The sequence below is a fragment of the Anabrus simplex genome, chromosome 6 (genome assembly GCF_040414725.1).
Source record: "Anabrus simplex isolate iqAnaSimp1 chromosome 6, ASM4041472v1, whole genome shotgun sequence".
In the NCBI taxonomy this organism is placed as follows: domain Eukaryota; kingdom Metazoa; phylum Arthropoda; class Insecta; order Orthoptera; family Tettigoniidae; genus Anabrus; species Anabrus simplex.
This window is the reverse complement of record NC_090270.1, coordinates 108,370,530-108,394,553: the sequence shown is the minus strand read 5'-3', so window position 1 is coordinate 108,394,553 and position 24,024 is coordinate 108,370,530. Positions and strand designations below refer to the sequence as shown.

The window sequence follows — 24,024 nt, the reverse complement described above, 5'->3', positions numbered from 1 at the left end:
GGGTTGAAGTCCGCCTCTGTGGTGTGGTGGTTAGCGTGATTAGCTGCTACCCCCGGAGGCCCGGGTTCGATTCCCGGCTCTGCCACGAAATTTGAAAAGTGGTACGAGGGCTGGAACAGGGTCCACTCAGCCTCGGGAGGTCAACTGAGTAGAGGTGGGTTCGATTCCCACCTCAGCCATCCTGGAAGCGGTTTTCCGTGGTTTCCCACTTCTCCTCCAGGATGGTACCTAACTTAAGACCACGGCCGCTTCCTTCCAATCTTCCCATCCCTCCACAAGGCCCCTGTTCAGCATAGCAGGTGAGGCCGCCACATACTCCACAGTTGTATCCCCAGACCCAGACTCTCCAGGACACTGCCCTTGAGGCGGTAAAGGTGGGATCCATCGCTGATTAAGAAAGAAAGAAAGAAAGAAAGAAAGAAAGAAAGAACACTCTTTATTTTCATTTCATATGCACTCTAAATGAATTACACCACATAAAGTTACATAGTTACGCGACAATTCCAGAACGTTTCAATTCTAACACCGCATTTAGACTGTGTTCGAACTGTCAAAGCTTCAGTGACAAAGACATCTGTAAAACAGTATTGACAGAAGTACCAACAGAATTCAACAACATACCACATGTTTTCATGGTACGGTAATTCAGTCATTTTTAAAAGAGTGCATTTCGGCAACCCCGTTTGTGACGCAAATACATATAAATTGCTAACTGCTGAGTTTTAAAACATGTGTACAGTACTTGTAACGTCATCACGAAAGATGTATTGTTCCTAGTGAATTTATAATTAATAAAATAGGTCACGCATGCATAATAACGAAAATTCGAAAGTTTTTTATATTAATTCACTGTCTCCCTCTAACACTATGAAGTCATCGTTCCTCAACTACCCTGTAAACATGGTTGACATATGCGGGTTGTCTGAAAATAAGTTTCCGCACGGAAACTGTAAGAGTACATAGTGTTCTGAAACAAAAAAATCGGTCTATGGCGTTTTTTATTTCCCCCCAGTGAAAGCTCACCGGAAAATCGATAAAGAAATCTAAGTTCAATCGTGAGCAACTTCTGTGTCAGCCTATGCAGCGTGTAGCCGGCCAGGCTCTCCTATTTTATAATGCTGGGCGGTGCGCTACCGTAGTATACTGACGTGTCGCTCGCTCACACGCAACCTTGCTAGTACTGGCTGCGTATCACTGAGCAACATCTGATCATCATGCCCAGATAATGTAGCGTCTTTATTCTCAATATTATTATCATGCGCTAAGGTATCCTGAACCGACTGGCGTACGAAACTGGAATACTAGCAGTAAAACTCCTCCCGGTTTCGGGTGAGCAAGCTACATGGGGTCCGCCTCTGTGGTGTAATGGTTAGTGTGATTAGCTGCCACCCCCGGAGGCGGAGGCCCGGGTTCGATTCCCGTTTGTGCCACGAAATTTGAAAAGTGGTACGAGGGCTGGAACGGGGTCCACTCAGCCTCTGGAGGTCAATTAAGTAGAGATGGGTTCGATTCCCACCTCAGCCATTCTGGAAGTGGTTTTTCGTGGTTACCCACTTCTCCTCCAGGCAAATGCCGGGATGGTACCTAACTTAAGGCCACGACCGCTTCCTTCTCACTTCCTTGTCTATCCCTTCCAATCTTCCCATCCCCCCGCACGGCCCCTGGTCAGCATAGCAGATGAAGATGGTGAAACTCAAGCCCACGACATCTCTTATGCTAACGAAACACAGCGGGTTCGTTGGAAGCATACTGGGGATTTTGAACCTCTTCCTCCTGCTCCAGAGTATCAGCCAGATGTTCATCCATATCGAAAGCAATTACCCTTTGATTATGTCTTGAAATATCTTCCCACTAGAATTTTATGAACTTGTGAGCGAGAAGGCTAATCATCGCGATCACGTGAAGACGGGAAAACTACTGAATTCAACTCCACAGGAAATTTAAAAAAATATTTGGAATTGTTATAACCATGTCGTATCTGCGATACCCACAAATGCGAATGTATTGGTCCAGTCGCACGAAGGTTTCCGCAATTGCAGATAAAATGCCCCGAACAGGTTCTTGCTTCTAAGGAACAAACTCAAAATTGTTGATGACGATTCTGTTTCTGAGGATGACAGAAGTAAAGATAAATTTTGGAAGGTGAGGCCCATGCTGAATTTTGTGAGAGAAGGCTGCCTGAAAAATTCCAGAAGTGCAACTGTTTCTGTGGATGAACAGATCGTACCATTTCATGGACATGTTAGCATGAGGCAATATGTTCGTGGCAAACCAAATCCTTATGGATTAAAAGTTTCCCTTGCTTGTTCTCCAGATGGACTGCCATTAGACTTTTTCTTGTATGATGGTAAAGGTGATTCAGTTTTTAATGATGATACTTTAGAAACAGAAACACTTGGAATAGGCGAAAAAGCTGTGATGCATCTCACTACAACTCTCAGTGAAGGATCTACAGTCTACATGGATCGCTATTGTACATCAATTCCCCTTCTAGACCTTCTCCATTCAGAAAGAAAACTGCAAGCAAGGGGAACAATTCAGAACAACCGAATTCCTGAAGGAGCTCGTCTGAAGACAGATAAGCACATGAAACAGGAAAGTAGAGGAACAACAGATCAAGTGGTACGAAGCGATGGACAAGTGGCAATTGTGAAGTGGTTTGACAATAAATCTGTAACCTTGGTGTCCTCAAAAGAAGCTTCGGCACCATCTGAAGAGTGTCTCCGTTGGTGTAAAAAAGAAAAAAGGTATATCAAAGTCAACCGACCATTGATAGTGAAGAATTATAATTGCCAAATGGGTAGTGTTGCGTCTTCGACAGAATAATTGCATTCTATATGATTATGAACAGGACAAGAAAGTGGACTGTTAGACTTATTATGCATATGTTGGACTTCGCAATTGCATTAGGGTGGATTGAAATGAGACGGGATGAAACAGCCAAGAAAACTCCTAAGAAGAACAAATATGGATTTTTGGACTTCAAGAAGTAGCCTACGTTGCTGATAGCCTTCTGCATTGTGAAAATGAGTCACAAATTGTTTCGGATGACACCAGTGAGGAAGAGAGAAACCAGGAAATGAACAGCAAAAGAAGAAAAGTTGTTCCACACCCATCCCCTCAACTACGAAAGAAAAGTGTGCTGCACATGCCCGAAATCGTGGACACTAAAGAACACAGATGCCGCCTGCCAACTTGCCAGAGCAAGAAAGCGAAGATAATGTGTACTACTTGCAGGGTGCATTTGTGTTTGGTTACAGGACGAAACTGTTTCAAGCAGTATCATGAAATGCAGTGAAAGGCCAGTGTGATTGTTAGGTAGAATGTAACAATGTAACAACCTTTAGGAAGAAAACTGTGATTATTGATTAACACTTCAATTCATAGCTTAAAGCCCAATGTCCCCTATAGGGGACATGCCATTTTTCTGTTAAAAATATTTCAGACATCCATAATACATGTTTTGTTGTTGTTTCATACACTAAATGGAAATAAATATCGAATAAATACATTTAATTATATTTCCAATTTTCTGTGGGTCTGAGGAGGTTAAGAAAAAATTGATGACAGATCCTTTCTTATATTACTGGGTTTATAATTTCCATAAATTTTCCGTAACTTATGTTCGCTATTCTTTCTTCTTAATCTGTTTACCCTCCAGGGTTGGTTTTTCCCTCGGACTCAGCGAGGGACCCACCTCTACCGCCTCAAGGGCAGTGTCCTGGAGAGTGAGACATTGGTTCGGGGGACACAACTAAGGAGGATGACCAGTACCTCGCCCAGGCGGCCTCACATGCTATGCTGAATAGGGGCCTTGGTGGGGGATGGGAAGATTGGAAGGGATAGACAAGAAAGAAGGAGAAGTGGGAAACCACAGAAAACCACTTCGAGGATGGCTGGGGTGGAAATCGAACCCACCTCTACTCAGTTGACCTCCCGAGGCTGAGTGGGTCCGTTCCAGCACCCCGTTCCAGCCCTCGTACAACTTTTTCGAATTTTGTGGCAGATCCGGGAATCGAACCCAGGCCTCCGAGGGTGGCAGTGTTTTAGATTTACCAGCAATTCTTAACTGGGGCCAATAGCTTAACACTAGTATGTGATGAGAATTACGATAACCGGGTATATATACGATTTTTCACGATTTCCCGCTAAGCTTTTAACATTCAAAGATCGAACATTACTGTCTACTGGCCATGGGTACGTACTGCAAGGCGCAAGTACAGCTTGCACGACCATAGGTCGGTAATGTCTTTGAGGTTGAGCCAGAGGTACTCCTGAAGCCTGTGGTAATGTGATGGGGAGGGCCCACGTAAAATAAACGGTGGTTAGTACGCGTGGATGTTGACGGGGTGGACGGAGTACCTTTGGTTGTAGGGCTGTTTTGTCTTAACTCATGTAAAAAAAGAAAAAAAATTTAATCATTGGTATATGTCTTTAAATGAGTGTACAGTTGAAGGTGTGCTGTAAAACTACCTCTGTCCACAATCTGTGTCCATTTATAAGGGTGAAAAGTTGTATGTTGCCTGAGAGCAACAATATGCAATAAAGGGTTAATGACGATATCTAACCGCATTTAAAAGCGCCTACCAGTGAATTGACGATGGTCCGCTTTTTTTACTGAAACCAAAACTTATATGTTGTCTTGGTTACAGTGCATAAATGCAAAAGAACATAAAGAACATATTAATCACAATAAGCAACATAATCGTTGCAATGTCCGCTGAACTAAGCACAGAGTACAGCGCATTGATGTAGCCTCGGTAGCGCAGTAGGCAGCGCCGTATTAATCACAATAAGCAATATAATCTGTGCAATGTCCGCTGAACTAAGCACAGAGTACCGGCGCACTGCTGTAGCCTCGGTAGCGCAGTAGGCAGCGCCGTATTAATCACAATAAGCAACATAATCTGTGCAAAGTCCCCTGAACTAAGCACAGAGCACAGCGCATTGATGCAGCCTCGGTAGCGCAGTAGGCAGCGCCGTATTAATCACAATAAGCAACATAATCTGTGCAATGTCCGCTGAACTAAGCACAGAGCACAGCACATTGATGTAGCCTCGGTAGCGCAGTAGGCAGCGCCGTAATAATCACAATAAGCGACATAATCGTTGCAAAGTCCGCTGAACTATGCACAGAGTAGAGGAAATTGCAGTAGCCTCGGTAGCGCAGTAGGCAGCGCGTAAGTCTCATAATCCTAAGGTCGTGAGTTCGATCCTCACCCGGGGCATAGGTTTTTATCTTGTGTAAATAGCTGCTCACGAAACCCTTTCATATTCGTCACACAAATTCAGGAGAGATAATAATGATATTCGTTTGCTTTATTTGATTTACTGATTTAATAGGCTGCTTCTTCTTCTTCTTCTTTTTCTTTTCTGCTTAATCTGTTTACCCTCCAGGGTTGGTTTTTCCCTCCGGACACAGAGAAGGGTCCGACCTCTACCGCCTCAAGGGCAGTGTCCTGGAGAGTGAGACATTGGGTTGGGGGATACAACTGGGGAGGATGACCAGCACCTCGCCGAGGCGACCGCACCTGGTATGCTGAACAGGGGCCTTGGTGGGGGATGGAAAGATTGGAATGGTTAAAGTAGGAAGGGGGAAGGAAGCGACCGTGGCCTTAAATTAGGTACCATCCCGGCATTTGCCTGGAGGAGAAGTGGGAAACCACGGAAAAACACTTCCAGGATGGCTGATGTAGGATCGAACCCACCTCTACTCAGTTGACCTCCCGAGGCTGAGTGGACCCCGTTCCCGCCCTCGTACCACATTTCAAATTTCGTGGCACAAACGGGAATCGAACCCGGGCCTCCGCCTCCGGGGGTGGCAGCTAATCACTACACCACAGAGGCGGACATTTTCGCTATTCAATGTTTTATATATCTTGAGTAACAATACAAGGACGCAGCATTTTCGCACCTTATCTCGTTCCCCGAACCTCAATGACGATATCTAACAGCATTTAAAAGCGCCTACCAGTGAATTGACGATGGTCCGCCTTTTTTACTGAAACCTAAACTTATATGTTGTCTTGGTTACAGTACATAAATGCAAAAGAACATAAGGAACATATTAATCACAATAAGAAACATAATCGTTGCAATGTCCGCTGAACTAAGCACAGAGTACCGGCGCACTGCTGTAGCCTCGGTAGCGCAGTAGGCAGCGCCGTATTAATCACAATAAGCAACATAATCGTTGCAATGTCCGCTGAACTAAGCACAGAGTACAGGGCATTGCCGCAGCCTCGGTACCGCAGTAGGCAGCGCCGTATTAATCACAACAAGCAACATAATCGTTGCAATATCCGCTGAACTACGCACAGAGTAGAATAAATTGCTGTAGCCTCGGTAGCGCAGTAGGCAGCGCCGTATTAATCACAATAAGCAACATAATCTGTGCAATGTCCGCTGAACTAAGCACAGAGTACAGCACATTGATGTAGCCTCGGTAGCGCTGTAAGCAGCGCCGTAATAATACAATAAGCAACATAATCTGTGCAATGTCCGCTGAACTAAGCACAGAGTACAGCACATTGATGTAACCTCGGTAGCGCAGTAAGCAGCGCCGTAATAATCACAATAAGCAACATAATCGTTGCAATATCCGCTGAACTAAGCACAGAGTAGAATAAATTGCTGTAGCCTCGGTAGCGCAGTAGGCAGCTTTAAGTCTCATAATCTTAAGGTCGTGAGTTCGATCCTCACCCGGGGCATAGGTTTTTATCTTGTGTAAATAGCTGCCCACGAAACCCTTTCATATTTGTCACACAAATTCAGGAGAGATAATAATAATATTCGTTTGGTTTATTTGATTTACTGATTTAATAGGCTTCTTCTTTTTAATATCTTTACCCTCCAGGGTTGGTTTTTCCCTCCGGATACACGAGGGGTTCGACCTCTACCGCCTCAAGGGCAGTGTCCTGGAGAGTGAGACATTGGGTAGGGGGATACAACTGGGGAGGATGACCAGCATCTCGCCGAGGCGACCTCACCTGCTATGCTGAACAGGGGCCTTGGTGGGGGATGGGAAGGTAGTAAGGGTTAGACAAGGAAGAGGGAAGGAAGCGGCCGTGGCCTTAAATTAGGTACCATCCCGGCATTTGCCTGGAGGAGAAGTGGGAAACCACGGAAAACCACTTCCAGGATGGCTGATGTAGGATCGAACCCACTTCTACTCAGTTGACCTCCCGAGACTGAGTGGACCCTGTTACAGCCATCGTACCACATTTCAAATTTCGTGGCACAAACGGGGATCGAACCCGGGCCTGCGAGAGTTTCAGCTCATCACTACACCACAGAGGCGGACATTTTCGCTATTCAATGTTTTATATATCTTGAGTAACAATACAAGAACGCAGCATTTTCGCACCTTATCTCGTTCCTCCAACCTTAACGACGATATCTAACAGCATTTAAAAGCGCTTACCCGTGAATTGGCGATGGTCTGCTTTTTTTTTTTTACTGAAACCTAAACTTATATGTTGTCTTGGTTACAGTACATAAATGCAAAAGAACATAAAGAACATATTAATCACAATTAGCAAGATAATCGTTGCAATGTCCGCTGAACTAAGCACAGAGTACAGGCGCATTGATGTAGCCTCGGTAGCGCAGTAAGCAGCACCGTAATAATCACAATAAGCAACATAATCGTTGCAATATCCGCTGAACTAAGCACAGAGTACAGGGCATTGATGTAGCCTCGGTAGCGCAGTAGGTAGCGTCGTATTAATCACAATAAGCGACGTAATCGTTGCAATGTCCGCTGAACTACGCACAGAGTAGAATAAATTGCTGTAGCCTCGGTAGCGCAGTAGGCAGCGCGTAAGTCTCATAATCTTAAGGTCGTGAGTTCGATCCTCACCCGGGGCATAGGTTTTTATCTTGTGTAAATAGCTGCTAACGAAACCCATTCATATTTGTCACACAAATTCATGAGAGATAATAATGATGTCCGCCTCTGTGGTGTAGTGGTTAGCGTGATTACCTGCCATCCCCGGAGGCCCGGGTTCGATGCCCGGCTCTGCCACGAAATTTGAAAAGTGGTACGAGGGCTGGAACGGGGTCCACTCAGCCTCGGGAGGTCAACTAAGTAGATTTGGGTTCAATTCCCAAGTGGTTTTCCGTGGTTTCCCACTTCTCCTCCAGGCGAATGCCGGGATTGTACCTAAATTAAGGCCACGGCCGCTTCCTTGCCTATCCCTTTCAATCTTCCCATTCCTCCACAAGGCCCCTGTTCAGCATGGCAGGTGAGGCCGCCTGGGCGAGGTACTGGTCATACTCCCCAGTTGTATATCCCGACCAAGAGTGTGAAGCTCCAGGACACTGCCCTTGAGGCGGTAGAGGTGGGATCTCTCGCTAAGTCCGAGGGAAAAACCGAAAAACCTGGAGTGTAAACAGATGATGATAATAATGATATTCGTTTGGTTTATTTTATTTACTGATTTAATTGGCTTCTTCTTCTTAATCTCCAGGACACAGCGAGGGGTCCTACCTCTACCGCCTCAAGGGCAGTGACCTGGAGAGTGAGACATTGGGGCGGGGGATACAACTGGGGAGGATGACCAGCACCTCGCCGAGGCGACCTCACCTGCTATGCTGAACACGGGCTTTGGTGGGAGATGGGAAGATAGGAAAGGTTAGACAGGGAAGAGGGAAGGAAGCGGCCGTGGCCTTAAATTAGGTACCATCCCAGCATTTGCCTGGAGGAGAAGTGGGAAAGCACGGAAAAAACTTTCAGGATGGCTGATGTAGGATCGAACCCACATCTTCTCAGTTGACCTCCCGAGGCCCTCCAGCCCTCGTACCACATTTCAAATTTCGTAGCCTCCGGGATATCAGGTAATCACTACATCACAGAGGCGGACATTATCGCTATTCAATGTTTTATATATCTTGAGTATCAATACAAGAACGCAGCATTTTCGCACCTTATCTCGTTCCTCGAACCCTAATGACGATATCTAACAGCATTTGAAAGCGCTTACCCGTGAATTGGCGATGGTCCACTTTTTTTTACTGAAACCTAAACTTAAATGTTGTCTTGGTTACAGTACATAAATGCAAAATAACATATTAATCACAAGAAGCAACATAATCGTTGCAATGTCCCCTAAACTAAGCACACAGTACAGCGCATTGATGTAGCCTCTGTAGCGCAGTAGGCAGCGCCGTATTAATCACAATAAGCAACATCATCTGTGCAATGTCCGCTGAACTAAGCACGGAGTACAGCACAGTGATGTAGCCTCGGTAGCGCAGTAGGCAGTGCCGTAATAATCACAATAAGCAACATAATCTGTGCGATGTGCGCTGAACTAAGCACAGGGTACAGCGCGTTGATGTAGCCCCGGTAGCGCAGTAGGCAGCGCCGTAATAATCACAATAAACAACATAATCTGTGCAATGTCCGCTGAACTAAGCACAGAGTACAGCGCGTTGATGTAGCCTCGGCAGCGCCGTATTAATCACAATAAGCAACATAATCTGTGCAATGTCCGCTGAACTAAGCACAGACTACAGCGCATTGATGTAGCCTCGGTAGCGCAGTAGGTAGCGTCGTATTAATCACAATAAGCAACATAATCGTTGAGATGTCCGCCGAACTAAGCACAGAGTACAGCACATTGATGTAGCCTCGGTAGCGTAGTAAGCAGCGTCGTATTAATCACAATAAGCAACATAATCGTTGCAATGTCCGCTGAACTAAGCACAGAGTACAGGGCATTGCCGCAGCCTCGGTAACGCAGTAGCCAGTGCCGTATTAATCACAACAAGCAACATAATCTGTGCAATGTCCGCTGAACTAAGCACAGACTACAGCGCGTTGATGTAGCCTCGGTAGCGCAGTAGGCAGTGCCGTATTAATCACAATAAGCAACATAATCGTTGCAATGTCCTCTGAACTACGCACAGAGTACAGGCGCATTGTCGTAGCCTCGGTAGCGCAGTAGGCATCGCCGTATTAATCACAATAAGCAACATAATCTGTGCAATGTCCGCTGAACTAAGCACAGAGTACAGCACATTGATGTAGCCTCGGTAGCGCGGTAAGCTGCGCCGTAATAGTCACAATAAGCAACATAATCGTTGCAATATCCGCCGAACTAAGCATAGAGTACAGGGCATTGATGCAGCCTCGGTAGCGCAGTATGTAGCGTCGTATTAATTACAATAAGCAACATAATCGTTGCAATGTCCGCTGAATTGAATTAAGCACAGAGTAAAAAAAACTTGCTGTAGCTTCGGTAGGGCAGTTGGCAGCGCGTAAGTCTCATAATCTTAAGGTCGTGAGTTCGATCCTCACCCGGGGCAAAGGTTTTTATCTTGTGTAAATAGCTGCTAACGAAACCCTTTCATATTTGTCACACATATTCAGGAGAGATAATAATGATATTCGTTTGGTTTATTTGATTTAGGGTAAACTTGGCAAATATGGGCACCATAAGGTATATCTGAAGAAAAGGGGCACTAAAACAACTTCCATTTTCCTGGTAAAAAAATCCTTGAAAACTTACAACTATTTCCATTCGAATAAAGCTTGAACTAGCCTCTATCCCATAGTGGTTGACATACTGTGCAGCTTCGCAGCAAACCCTGCAACTGCCCATATTTGCCAAACTCTTAAGGTAATATGGGCACAAGTTATTAAATCACAATTAGAGCCACTGATATGATTATATTCATTTTGTATTGTAACAAGGTGGTTGTATTGAACCTACATATATGAAATGAGGGTAAATATATATTATAATTAAACACTGATCATGAACAAATTCTACCAAGGAAGTAGAACTAATACCATTATTAAGTTATCAACTCGGAATCACTTGAATTGAATTAGAAAATGTAAGCTAGATAAAACTGGTCAAAACTGAGTGTAATATGAAAAGTAAAAGGATTAATCTAACAGAAACAGTCACATGAGAGCACTCTGAGTCATAAATACTGACAAAAATTTTTAACTGCCCTCATCACAATAGAATGAATCGCCTTCCATCTCTACGCACTCCTCATGGAACCACTTAGCACATGAACCACAACACTTAGACCACTTCTGCCCTTCATTCTCATCATAATAATTAACCTTACACACAGGACAAATACAGGGAACTTTGTTGCTCCGTATGGCTTTACGCTTTGCGGCTAAACCTCCACTACTGACTCCTGCGATAGGCCTAGCCCTTTTCTGCGCTGAAGCCAGATTTTCTTCACTTGGAAGTTCTCTTGCAGAACACTTACGTCTTCCCCGGTTACTAGTCGTCATCTTCAGTTTTGAACTGGACTAATTTTTTCCTTTTTCACATACAACATGGCCACCCCTCGTGTTCATTTGGAGTCCTGACTCGTCGGCATTAAATATTCTGGCCGGCTTGTTTAGCAGATTCAAATCCTTCATCTTTTTTATCGAAAATTTTAAGTTTGTCTAGGCACATATGTTCTAGATGCTTGTAACTGATTTCAATCGCAATGTCTTTATCCCATGCTATATTAATCGATTAACATGAAAACGTACAGGTTGCCCGTCACGTAAATACAATGTAATTTGATGATACCCATATTACCTACAATGTCATCATCATCATCATCTGTTTACCCTCCAGGTTCGGTTTTATCTCGGACTTAGGGGAGTATGACCAGTACCTCGCCCAGGCGGCCTCACCTGCTATGCTGAACAGGGGCCTTGTGGAGGGATGAGAAGATTGGAACGGATAGGCAAGGAAGAGGGAAGGAAGCGGCCGTGGCCTTAAGTTAGGTACCATCCCGGCATTCGCCTGGAGGAGAAGTGGGAAACCACGGAAAACCACTTCCAGGATGGCTGAGGTGGAATCGAACCCACCTCTACTCAGTTGACCTCCCGAGGCTGAGTGGACCCCGTTCCAGCCCTCGTACCACTTTTCAAATTTCGTGGCAGAGCCGGGAATCGAACCTGGGCCTCCGGGGGTGGCAGCTAATCACGCTAACCACTACACCACAGAGGCGGACACGTACAATGTCACTGCCCATATTACCTTAGTGCCCATATTTGCCAAGTTTACCCTACTGATTTAATAGGGTTCTTCGTCTTAATCTGTTTACCCTCCAGGGTTGGTTTTTCCCTCCGGACACAGAGAGGGGTACGACCTCTACCGCCTCAAGGGCAGTGTCCTGGAGAGTGAGACATTGGGTTGGGGGATACAACTGGGGAGGATGACCAGCACCTCGCCGAGGCGACCGCACCTGGTATGCTGAACAGGGGCCTTGGTGGGGGATGGAAAGATTGGAATGGTTAAAGTAGGAAGGGGGAAGGAAGCGACCGTGGCCTTAAATTAGGTACCATCCCGGCATTTGCCTGGAGGAGAAGTGGGAAACCACGGAAAACCACTTCCAGGATGGCTGATGTAGGATCGAACCCACCTCTACTCAGTTGACCTCCCGAGGCTGAGTGGACCCCGTTCCCGCCCTCGTACCACATTTCAAATTTCGTGGGACAAACGGGAATCGAACCCGGGCCTCCGCTTCCGGGGGTGGCAGCTGATCACTACACCACAGAGGCGGACATTTTCGCTATACAATGTTTTATATATCTTGAGTTCAATACAAGAACGCACCATTTTCGCACCTTATCTCGTTCCTCAACCATAATGACGATATCTACCAGCATTTAAAAGCGCTTACCAGTGAATTGGCGATGTTCCGCTTTTTTTTACTGAAACCTAAACTTATATGTTGTCTTGGTTACAGTACATAAATGTAAAATAACATATTAATCACAATAAGCGACATAATCTGTGCAATGTCCGCTGAACTAAGCACGGAGTACAGCACAGTGATGTAGCCTCGGTAGCGCAGTAAGCAACGTCGTATTAATCACAATAAGCAACATAATCGTTGCAATATCCGCTGAATTACGCACAGAGTAGAAAAAATTGTCGTAGCCTCGGTAGTGCAGTAGGCAGCGCGTAAATCTCATAATCTTAAGGTCTTGAGTTCGATCCTCACCCGGGGCATAGGTTTTTATCCTGTGTAAATAGCTGCTTACGAACCCCTTTTATTTGTCACACAAAATTCAGGCGAGATAATGATGATATTCGTTCGTTTTATTTGATTTACTGATTTAATAGGCTTCTTCTTCTTCTTCTTCTTAATCTTAATCTGTTTACTCTCTACGGTTTGTTTTTCCCTCGGACATAGCGAGGGATCCCACCTCTACCGCCTCAAGGGCAGTGTCCTGGAGCGTGAGACATTGGGTCGGGGGATACAACTGGGGAGGATGACCAGTACCTCGCCCAGGCAGCCTCACCTGCTTTGCTGAACAGGGGCCTTGGTGGCCTTGTGGGGGAGGGGAAGATTGGAAGGGTTAGACTAGGAAGAGGGAAGGAAGCGACCGTGGCCTTAAATTAGCTACCATCCCGGCATTTGCCTGGAGGAGAAGTGGAAAACCTCGGAAAACCACTTCAAGTATGGGAATCGAACCCACCTCTACTCAGTTGACCTCCCGAGACTGAGTGTACCGCGTTCCAGCCTTCGTACCACTTTTCAAATTTCGTTGCAGAACCGGGAATCGAACCCAGGCTTCCTGGGGTGGCAGCTAATCACACTAACCACTACACCACAGAGGCGGACGATTTAATAGTCAAACAATGATATACTTCACTTAGTTTCTTAATGATCCACCTCTGTGGCGTAGTAGTTAGCATGATTAGCTGCCACCCCCCTAGGCCCTGGTTCGATTCCCGCGTCTGCCACGAAATTTGAAAAGTGGTATGAGGGCTGGAACGGGGTCCACTCAGCCCTGGGAGGTCAACTGAGTCGAGGGGGTTCGATTCCCACCTCAGCCATCCACGAAGTGGTTTTCCGTGGTTTTCCACTTCTCCTCCAGGCAAATGCCGGGATGATATCTACCTTAATGCCACGGCCGCATCCGTCCCTCTTCCATGCCTATCCCTTCTAATCTTCCCATCCCCCACCAAGGCCCCTGTTCAGTATAGCAGGTGAGGCCGCCTGGGCGAGGTACCGGTCATCCTTCTCAGTTGTATCCCCAACCCAGAGTCTGAAGCTCCAGGACACTGCCCTTGAGGCGGTAGAGGTGGGATCCCTCGCGGAGTGAGATGGAAAAATCGACCCTGGAGGGTAAACAGAAGAAGAAGAATTTGTGTAAGTTAGGTACCATCCCGGCATTTGTCTGGAGGAGAAGTGGGAAACCACTTCCAGGATGGCTGAGGTAGGAATCGGACCCACCTCTACTCAGTTGACCTCCGGAGGCTGAATGGACCCTGTTCCAGCTCTCGTACCACTTTTCAAATTTCGTGGCAGAGCCGGGAATCGAACCCGGGCCTCCGGGGATGGCCGCTAATCACACTAATCACTACACCACAGAGACGGACAATAACGAATATAGTGTCTTTCGGACAGTAGGGCCTATTTACTTTTAGATTAACATAATTTTAAAAAAGGAATTCCATGTTTGTTGAAAGAAAGTACTTGTAGAATTTAGAATGAAATCTTTTTTTCCACGTAGACTGAATTCAGCGAATCCTTAATGGACATCCTGGAGAAGGAAATTACTATAACTGGAATCATATTTGGCTTAACCACACTAGGGTTATAGAAATTGGAATTCGGAAACCTCACATCAAATGGCTTTGCAGCATACCACAATAGTAATCTCCAGGTTCTTACGTGTAAAGGATCGTCAGTTTTCAGACAGCACGTTGCGAAACATCGAGAAACTTCACTCATCATCAACTTGAAGCAAGTGAGATCTTCCTTTTCAAAAACACTCACATCAACATTTTCTCCTTTCAATATCTAATTTTTGTCTTGCACATAATTTTACACCCCTGGGTGCCTTCAAGCATTTCCTCTCTTTTCAGATATGGTTCAAATGTATGCATTTATCAGAGAAAAGGTGTTTACATGGTTATGGATGAACTAATGATCATTCGAACTGAGAATGGACAGTAAAAATGTGACCGAAAGGAGATGAATTTGCAACAAAAGGCTTAAGATCCAAAAAGAGCCTGAAAAGGGACCAATAAGCCAAAAAACGCCGAAAAAGGAAGAAAAGAACAAATAAAACCCTCTATTTCATGGCCTACAATGACCCAGAATGAATATATATTTTGTTGACCGTCGTCTTCGGACACTCTAGAAAGAAATGATTTCTCCTCAATTTCCGAGGCTTATTTATGATGAATGATTTGCAAACTCCGAATGGAATTAAAAATTTGTTCACATTTCGATAGTTGCGGTACTAAGTAGTAATTTGTTTTCCGTGCGGCAGTATGCAACATTTAAGGTTCAAATTCAAATTGAAACGAAAACTTAGTTTTGGTAAATCGAGATAATAAATGTTGTGGTGAATCCATAAGTGAGCATTATCCGAGTACTGGAAATCTAAGATAACAGCAAAAGTAAGTGAGCTGGAGAATACGAAAGACTTGAGTTAGGTAATGAACAGGACGCAGAGGTACACCAAGAAGAGACTATTTATGAACCCACAGTCCGTTTCTCCGAAGATAAATATCACTTGAAGTCAATTGAATTTTATGGTCTTCTGGGAGCTCCAGGTGCCATATCGAGACTTATGAAGATTTTAGAAAGAGATTTAGCTCACCATTGTATTGACGGTGCCGAAGGAAACCTGTCAAATTTAAATCAACATTTCAGTGCAAATATTTGATTACAGTTTGTTGTAGCTGTTATATCCTGTTCACACACACACAAAAATAAAATCAAACTTTTGCTCGGCTCTGTGCCTTTATTTTGCAGACGTAGATTAATCAGAACCAAAATATGTTCATTTATTTGTATACCGGGCGAGTTGACCCTGCGGTTAGGTGCGCACAGCTGTGAGCTCGCATCCGGGAGATAGTGGGTTCGAATCCCACTGTTGGCAGCCCTGAAGATAATTTTTCTTGGTTTCCCATTTTCACACGAAGCAAATGCTGGGGATGTACCTTAATGAAGGCCATGGTCGCTTCCTTCCCATTCTAGGCCTTTCCTGTCCATCGTCGCAGAAGAAGAAGAAAGCAAAAGTAAATCCACCCTTGGCAAGTGCTGCCTATTGGGCCTATACTGTATTATAAATCCACCTCTGTGTATAGTACGAAAGTTAATTGCGTACCAGTTATCTGCTGTATTAATACGTTTCTGGAAAACGTCAGTTAATATTTATAAAATAGATATGGTCTAACAAACCAAAAACTTGCTTTCGATGTTATTTATATGGTGACGAAAGCCTACATCAGCACTCCACCTACTCTATTTTTGCAATTTCATATATACAAAAAAATGAATCGATATTTAGCTAGTGCTGCTAGTGATCAATGGGCTCTTAAGGGAAGTTAAAATGAACTTTATATGGTAAATTATTTGTGATTACTAAGCTCCATGATGGAAGAAACAAGGGTATAATCTCATTAAGTAATACTGATAATGCCGTAACATGTTGCTGCTGGACCGCCTTACTAAGCAGTGTTAACTACGCCTCTTCAGCTCATTCTGTCCACTATTGCTGACAGAAGCTCGACTGTAAGCTATTGTCTTATATGGGTCTTCAGGCAATGTTTTGCTCCCAGATAAGTCAGCGACGTCCTTAAGCCCCAAGAATACTAACTGCTTCACTTGCGCAAGAATTGGCACACTACAAGATGGACTTATTTGGTCAACTGCACATTACATTTGAATTTCATATCTCCTTACGCTACATGGCCTTCTACATCCTATTATCGACACTTTAAATAAAAATGGATTTGTGTTTATTAGTTCCTGACCTTGTATGTTAATATATACGTCGCTATGGGCAATCGCTTTAAGATAAGCACCGTCATATCGGCTAAGCGTGAATCATACAGAGCAAAATGAATACCACTTTTGCCTCTATGATTACATCGAACAATAATAAAAAGAATCATGGTTATTACCAAACGTAACTTCAAAGGGCGTATGTTCTCGGTAAACGTAATGGAGACCATCTGTTATTTGGAACATGAGTCCAAAGACTGCTTTGAATACAGCCCTCCAGGTTCCTATCCTGCGCTAACGTTTTCGTTCCTACGTACCTACTGTATTAAATCCTATCTATTCTAATCTCATTGTCATAGTTATGTCTTGCTCTCCCCCGCTACTGTTCTTACCGATGATCTTCTCATCAAATTCCGCCATATCGTTCTCCACTCAACAATTCGATTCAGTGCCTTTCCATCAGTGATCCGTTCTATTAATCTGACCTTCAGCAATCTACTGTAACACCAAATTGGAAGGATTCTATTCTCCTGTAATTATCCATGTTTCACTTTCATACGGCAGCATATTCCACTCAAAAGTTAAAAAAAAAAAAAATCTTCCCAATATGCATACCTCAGTTTCATGTGAAAACATTTCCGTTCCTAAGAAAGGTATTTCTTTCTTGTGCTGGTCAGTATTTGATGTCTTCCTTACTTCAACCATCGTTGGTTATTGTCTATCTTTTCTGCATCACCTGGCTTTCACTCGACCGCATTCCATTACCTTTGTTTTCATCTTTTACTCTTTCTCCAATAGTGCGTCCATACCACCAGATCTCCTGTAGACTCAACAACAATAAATTCGACAAATTTCACGCTTTCGATTTGCCACCTTGAACTGTGATTCCTTTTGCACTCTTTGATTTCCTTTACCTAATGTTATATGTGAGATGGTGAGACTCAAAACTATCTTTATCTAAAAGATTGAAAAAAAAAAAAAAAAAAAAAAAAAAAAAAAAAAAAAGAGAAAGAAATAGTTTACTGTGGTCTCCAAATAAGTTGGAATCCCTGCACTGAAAATTAACTCAGGTAATGTCAAAGGTAAGGTAAGGGTGTATTCTGCCCGAAGGCAGGTCCGAACCACCGCAGAGGGGTGTCTGAGCTGTAGTTTACGTACGGAGGGTGGCCAGTTCCTTTCCGCTCCACCATTCCCTTACCCCCACCAACAGCGCACGGCAACCCATCCCAATGTTGCTTAACTTCTTAGATCTCATTGGGATGCGGTGTTTCAACATGGCGTCAGCCGTTGGAAGATAATGTCAAAACTGCCTATTTTGCTATAGAAAAAAGAGTTTTAAATATGAGTTTGGCTTCAAAACTCTCATTACCCTATCAATGATTTGCTCTAATCTCTCCTTATCCACCTGAAATGATTTTCAACAAAGTTAACCTTATTCCTGTAACCCCACAACTACCCTTATCCGAATTATTACTGACTTGAGAGAATTAATTCGTAATGACTTTCTCCCCTATAAAACAGCGGGTATACTATAAAAAAGTAATTGATACTCAGCTAGTTCTGTATGATAAGTCGGAAATGGTGGAAGAAACAACGCAAGAAAGTGTCCTTGAATTAGCCGATACCGAGCCAGTGGCTGCGCGGTTTGGGTCATGTAGCTGTCAGCTTGCATTCGGAAGACTGTAGGTTCGAACCCAACTGTCGGCAGCCATGAAGATGGTTTTTCCGTGGTTTCCCATTTCCACACCAAGCTCATTCCGGGGCTGTAATTTAATAAACTCCAGGTTGTTATCCCCCCATTCCTAGTCCTCTCCTATCCTATCATCACGAAAATCCGATGTGACTTCGAGCTATGCTAATAATAATAATAATAATAATAATAATAATAATAATAATAATAATAATAATAATAATAATAATAATTCTTTGCCATGAGACATATGTGTCGTTGCGACGTAAATCAAATTGTAAATAATAATAATAATAATAATAATAATAATAATAATAATAATAATAATAATAATAATAATAATAATAATGTAAGTTATGTCTACCCGTTAGTCTCGTTCCTTGATACCGGGTCGGGAATGAAGTGTGATGCAACTGATCAGAGCTTCAAGCCGTTCGAATGAAGGGATCAAAAATCGTCATGAGTACGTACTCTGAATAAACTCTGGCAAACTCGGGCTATCTCAAGGAGCACAAAGGTCCATCTGGTAGAGGTTCTTGTTTTCTGCCTTCTTCTATTGGTGTGAGATATGGACTATCAAGATAAACGATAAAAAGCGTACCGACGGTCGACGCCTTTGAAATGAGGTGCTGGCGGAGGATGCTATTCGTTCTCTAGAGGAAGAAACACGCCATTAGTTCATTACTAAATCCCCAAACGCCTATCTGCCCGGGCTGAGGCGAGGATACAGCATGTCAGTTCATGAGACGAGCTGGAGAGAACACTGAAAAGAGAGAACATGCCGCGTGGAATGACAGCTCGACTATGGACAGATCTGGTGGCGAAGATCCAAGGGAGAATCTCTCTAGTGATCATTATTTATTTTATTTATTTATCTATGTCTTTTAAAGCCGGAAGTGTCTGAGGATGTGTATGGCTTGCATGGCGCAGACCTTTCTATTTGACATCCATGGGCAACCTGCGCATCTCGATGTGGGATGATAATGAGTGAGATACGGAGAGGGTGAAACCTTGTGTCGGCACTTAGCCTACTTCTCTCAAATAACACCAATGGGTTTGCTTGAGGCTTAACATCTCCATCCGCCGGACGAATCGCCATCAACAGCGTCATATGCCCTCACGCCGTACTGAACCCATGACCTTTACCTTAAAGGGTTCAGTACGAACCCTGTGGACAGGTTTAGAATTGAATGCGCCCGAAGGCAGGTCCGAACCACCGCGGATTAGAAATTTAGTGTTCATTGATGAAGGTATAAGATGACAGTGGATGGCGCAGTTATATCGAGAATATATTTAACTAGCATTTGTACCCGTTCTTCGCACGAGAATTTGCAGTGGATTACATGTTTCCTTCAGGAATTTATGCGAACTAACTTGGCTCTGTTCACACGTTTAATGCTACATGTTAAAATGATATTTTCGTACGAAAGCGCGTGGCCGTAACGTGAAATTTTTGTACGGTACTGTTCCTTTGTGGACTTTGAAAAGGCTTTTGACTCGGTGAGCCACGCTGCTGTTATGCAAGCCTTAGCTGAACACGGCGTCAATGCTGCCTACATAAGAGTTCTCCAGCATATCTACGAAACCTCTTCAGCCTTCGTGAACATCAATGTGCCAACCACGGATTTTCCCATTCAAAGAGGTGTTAAGCAAGGCGACCCCATATCTCCCAAGCTGTTCTCAGCCGTATTAGAAATGGCCATGTCAAAAATCAACTGGCAAAACACAGGAATCAACATTAATGGGAAAAGGCTGAACAATTTAAGGTTTGCAGACGACATTACACTTTTGGCCAACGACATCGATGAACTACAAACTCTAATACAAGATCTTGTCTCAGCCTGTCAAAAAGTGGGACTATCCATGAACCTTTCTAAAACCAAAGTAATGCTTAACAAATGGGCCCCAGCAGGAAAGCTGCATGTGGGAAACACCACATTACAACAGGTCAATGAATTTGTCTATCTTGGGTAACTTGTAAACATGAAAGGGGACTTAAGACCGGAAATCTTCCGACGTATCAAACTAGGATGGCAAGCCTACGGAAGAAATTCTTCAGTCTTCAAATCCAACATGCCACCCCACCTAAAGAAGATAGTCTTTGACCAGAGTGTTCTCCCCGTACTGACTTACGGTTGTGAAACCTGGACATTGAGCGAGTTTGTTAAGCAAAAACTCAGAACAACCCAAAGAGCTATGGAACGGTTCATGCTAGGCTTCACGAAGAAAGACAGGAAGAGAGCAGATTACATCAGGTCAGTCTCAAAGGTCAGTGACATTTTAGAAAGGGTATTTACCCTAAAATGGCAGTGGGCAGGCCATGTTGCTCGGAGAACTGATGGTAGGTGGACAAAGCTTGTGCTTGAGTGGTGTCCGAAAGATCATCTCAGACCAAGGGGAAGACCACCGGACAGATGGGATAAAGACATCCGGAAGATTACTGGGATCAATTGGAAGAACATCGCTCAAGACCGTCCCAGATGGAGAGACCTCATGAAAACCTACCTTGCTTCGGACTTAAAGAGGCCACATCGTAAAAACGATTGAATATGGCTGATAGTGATAGTGATAGTGACTGTTCCTGGTCCAAAGTTGTGCGAAATTCCCTATAGTTCTCAGGTTTCATATTGTATCTCTGACCAATGGCGTGGCGCACTGGCATTGACGATACCTCATTTAACATCTTTCCTATCGAAAGGATTAAAATGGCTCTTTAGTTTTTCCCGTTACCCACACTGAAGTGACATGCACGACATGTTCCACGGGACTTGGACTAAGAATCTAATTTTATCGTAATCATCTGCGTTATTATCCATCGTTCGATAAATACGTACATAGCGTAAAGGAACGGAAACACCATATTCTTAAACGTTTGTTGTATACAGACTTTTGACAGGCCTCATGTTAACGAAAATATTTGCTATCAATACTATCTCCATGTGATTACTATGACATCATATACACCGGAGTGAGTAGAATCCAAATACGTAATTTGGTTGAAATAAGTCCAGCTGTTGTTCACTTTTAGGAATAACCAGACAGACAGATAGACTGACACCAAAGGGAAAAGTTCTACCTCAGTTACGTCGGTGCTCATATACATTAGGTGAGGGAAATTATAAAGCCGAGAGAAATATGATGTATCCTCTGATTTTCTCCTGGTATGGATCCTTCAAATAACTGTAGGTCTGCGAGGATGTCCGTCACTGGCTGCAGAGCATGAAGCCTACAGAAAATAGTAATTTACTCTGTCATTTAAGTAAGCGAAATTATGTACCTAACAAAAATTATTTAAAGTGAAGAGGCGTTTCACATATAGTCTACAGATTTTACATATAATCAGTAGTGTAAGAGAATTTTTTTTAAAAAAAACCTCTCCTGGTCTTCCTATAAATTCCCAGTCTACTCAGTGTTTTTATATGATATGCATATCGAAACCTGCCCCTGTATGAGTAGACTCTAGATATGTAGTTTGGCCGAGATATAACAAAGAGTGTAAGAGAAAATTGAAAAAAAAAAACTTTCCTGGTCTTCCTATACATTCCCAGTCTACTCAGCGTTTTTAAATGATATGCATATCGAAACCTGCCCCTGTATGAGTAGACTTTAGATATGTAGTTTGGCCGAGATATAACCAAGAGTGTAAGAGAAAATTGAAAAAAAACTTTTCAGGTCTTCCTTTAAATCTCCAGTCTATTTTGTGACTGTTAAATGACATACATAATGAAACCTGCTCCTGGATGAGTAGACTCTAAACATGAATTTTGGTCGAGATATAAACGATAGTGTAAGAGAAAATGAAAAAATGGTCTTCGTATAAACCCTCAGTCTATTCAGTGATTTTTAGATGTTATGCATATCGAAACCTGCTTCTGGATGAGTAGACTCTAAATATGAAGTTTGGTGGAGATATAACCAATGGTGTAAGAGAAAAGGAAGGTCTTCGTATAAACCCCCAGTCTACTCGGTGATTTTTAAATGATATGCATATCGAAACCTGCTCCTGGATGAGAAGACTCTAAATATGAAGTTTAGTCGAGATCTATTCAGTCCGACTCGCTGGCTGAATGGTCAGCGTACTGGCCTTCGGTTCGGGGATTTTAATCGCTTCTGATTAATTCTTCTGGCACGGGGACTGGGTGTATATGTCCGTCCCAACACTCTCCTCATCATATTCGGACAAAATACTACACTACCAACCACCACAGAAACACGTAATAGTGCTTACATCCCTCCATAGAGGGTTGGCGTCAGGAAGGGCATCCGGCCGTAAAACAGGGCCAAATCCATATGTGCGACGCAGTTCGCACCCGCGACCCCACAGGTGTGGGAAAAAGCGGCAGGAAAAGAAAGAAGTCGAGATCTATTCAGCCGTTTACCCGTGATGGTGAAACAAACAGACACGAAAGCCAAAAACTACTGATACGAATTTGAATTGACCTGAAACGGATAATATATCAAAATTTGGACCCCTTAGAATTTTATTTATAAGATACGTGCACGGGTTCACGATGCGATACTCAGTAATGAGTCAACGACTAGGATGAAAGTCCACTGATATGCGTCTCCTCCAGTCTCATGTAAGCACTTTTATTTGCCGACCGGTTACAGAATGCAAGCGCCTAAGCAGCTGCACCGCACAGCCATAATGTAAATTGCTATTCCCCTTTTGGTACCTCCATGGCTGTCACTCTACTGGCTGTGGGACGTCGTGCGGAACAATCTGAGAAATGCTACAGTATATGGATCATACAGGAGCTGAAGTAGCACCTGCATGGTCTTCTTAGAACGGCTGAAACAGGTCACCTCACACAGACGATCACTACATACAGAGTATTTGTGTTCTATTCGTTGATATTAATTATGATAAGGATGTGATCTGTTTTTCTTGTTTGCAGACGGAGTGTGTAGCGTAATTCGTTAGACATTCACCATCTATGCTAAAAATTGCGGGATCGAACTCCAACTCCGTCGAATGGCACAGTATGTGTTTTAACTTCCCTTCAATTGTTGTAGATTTTCAGAGACGGATCGCATTTAAACATTCTTAAACGCCACACCGAATTTATCCGGGATGGAACTCACTATCTTCGGAACAGAAGTTCAACAATTAACACGACTGAGCTGCTGAGTTCGGCATTTGAAGAAGGGAAGACATTATTATTATTATTATTATTATTATTATTATTATTATTATTATTATTATTATTATTATCACATAATATTGTCCGATTACACAATGTCCATAAAATTGCTAATGGGCCGATAACCTTAGATGTTAGGCCCTTTAAACATCAAGCATCATCATCATCAGTATAAAATGGCTAAGCTCTTGGAAGCTGAAGTTAAGAAGTTCTGCAACATTATATCAATAGTCCTCATATAGTTTCCATTTCCATCTCTAAAGCAAAAACACTCCTTCAAGTAACGAGGTTCTAGTTAGATGATGACGTTAATATAGCCGAAAAACCTGATGAGACTCTTTTGGCGGAAAGCCGTGTGTATTGATGTCGTGTTAATCTTAATGTTGGGTAATAACAATCATTCATATATTTTTTCCCAATTCCGGTTTATTTTCTTGTCCTGCTGTTCTATTTGAGCTACAGATC

The 24,024-nt window shown here is 43.4% G+C and overlaps 2 non-coding genes across 2 annotated transcripts; both read left to right on the top strand.

The window, feature by feature from the left end:
- Positions 1–5,155: 5,155 nt before the first annotated feature.
- On the top strand, positions 5,156–5,228 carry TRNAM-CAU (transfer RNA methionine (anticodon CAU)). Its single transcript has one exon. It is a non-coding gene; the product is annotated as a tRNA-Met (tRNA).
- Positions 5,229–7,796: 2,568 nt separating this feature from the next.
- On the top strand, positions 7,797–7,869 carry TRNAM-CAU (transfer RNA methionine (anticodon CAU)). Its single transcript has one exon. It is a non-coding gene; the product is annotated as a tRNA-Met (tRNA).
- Positions 7,870–24,024: the final 16,155 nt, after the last annotated feature.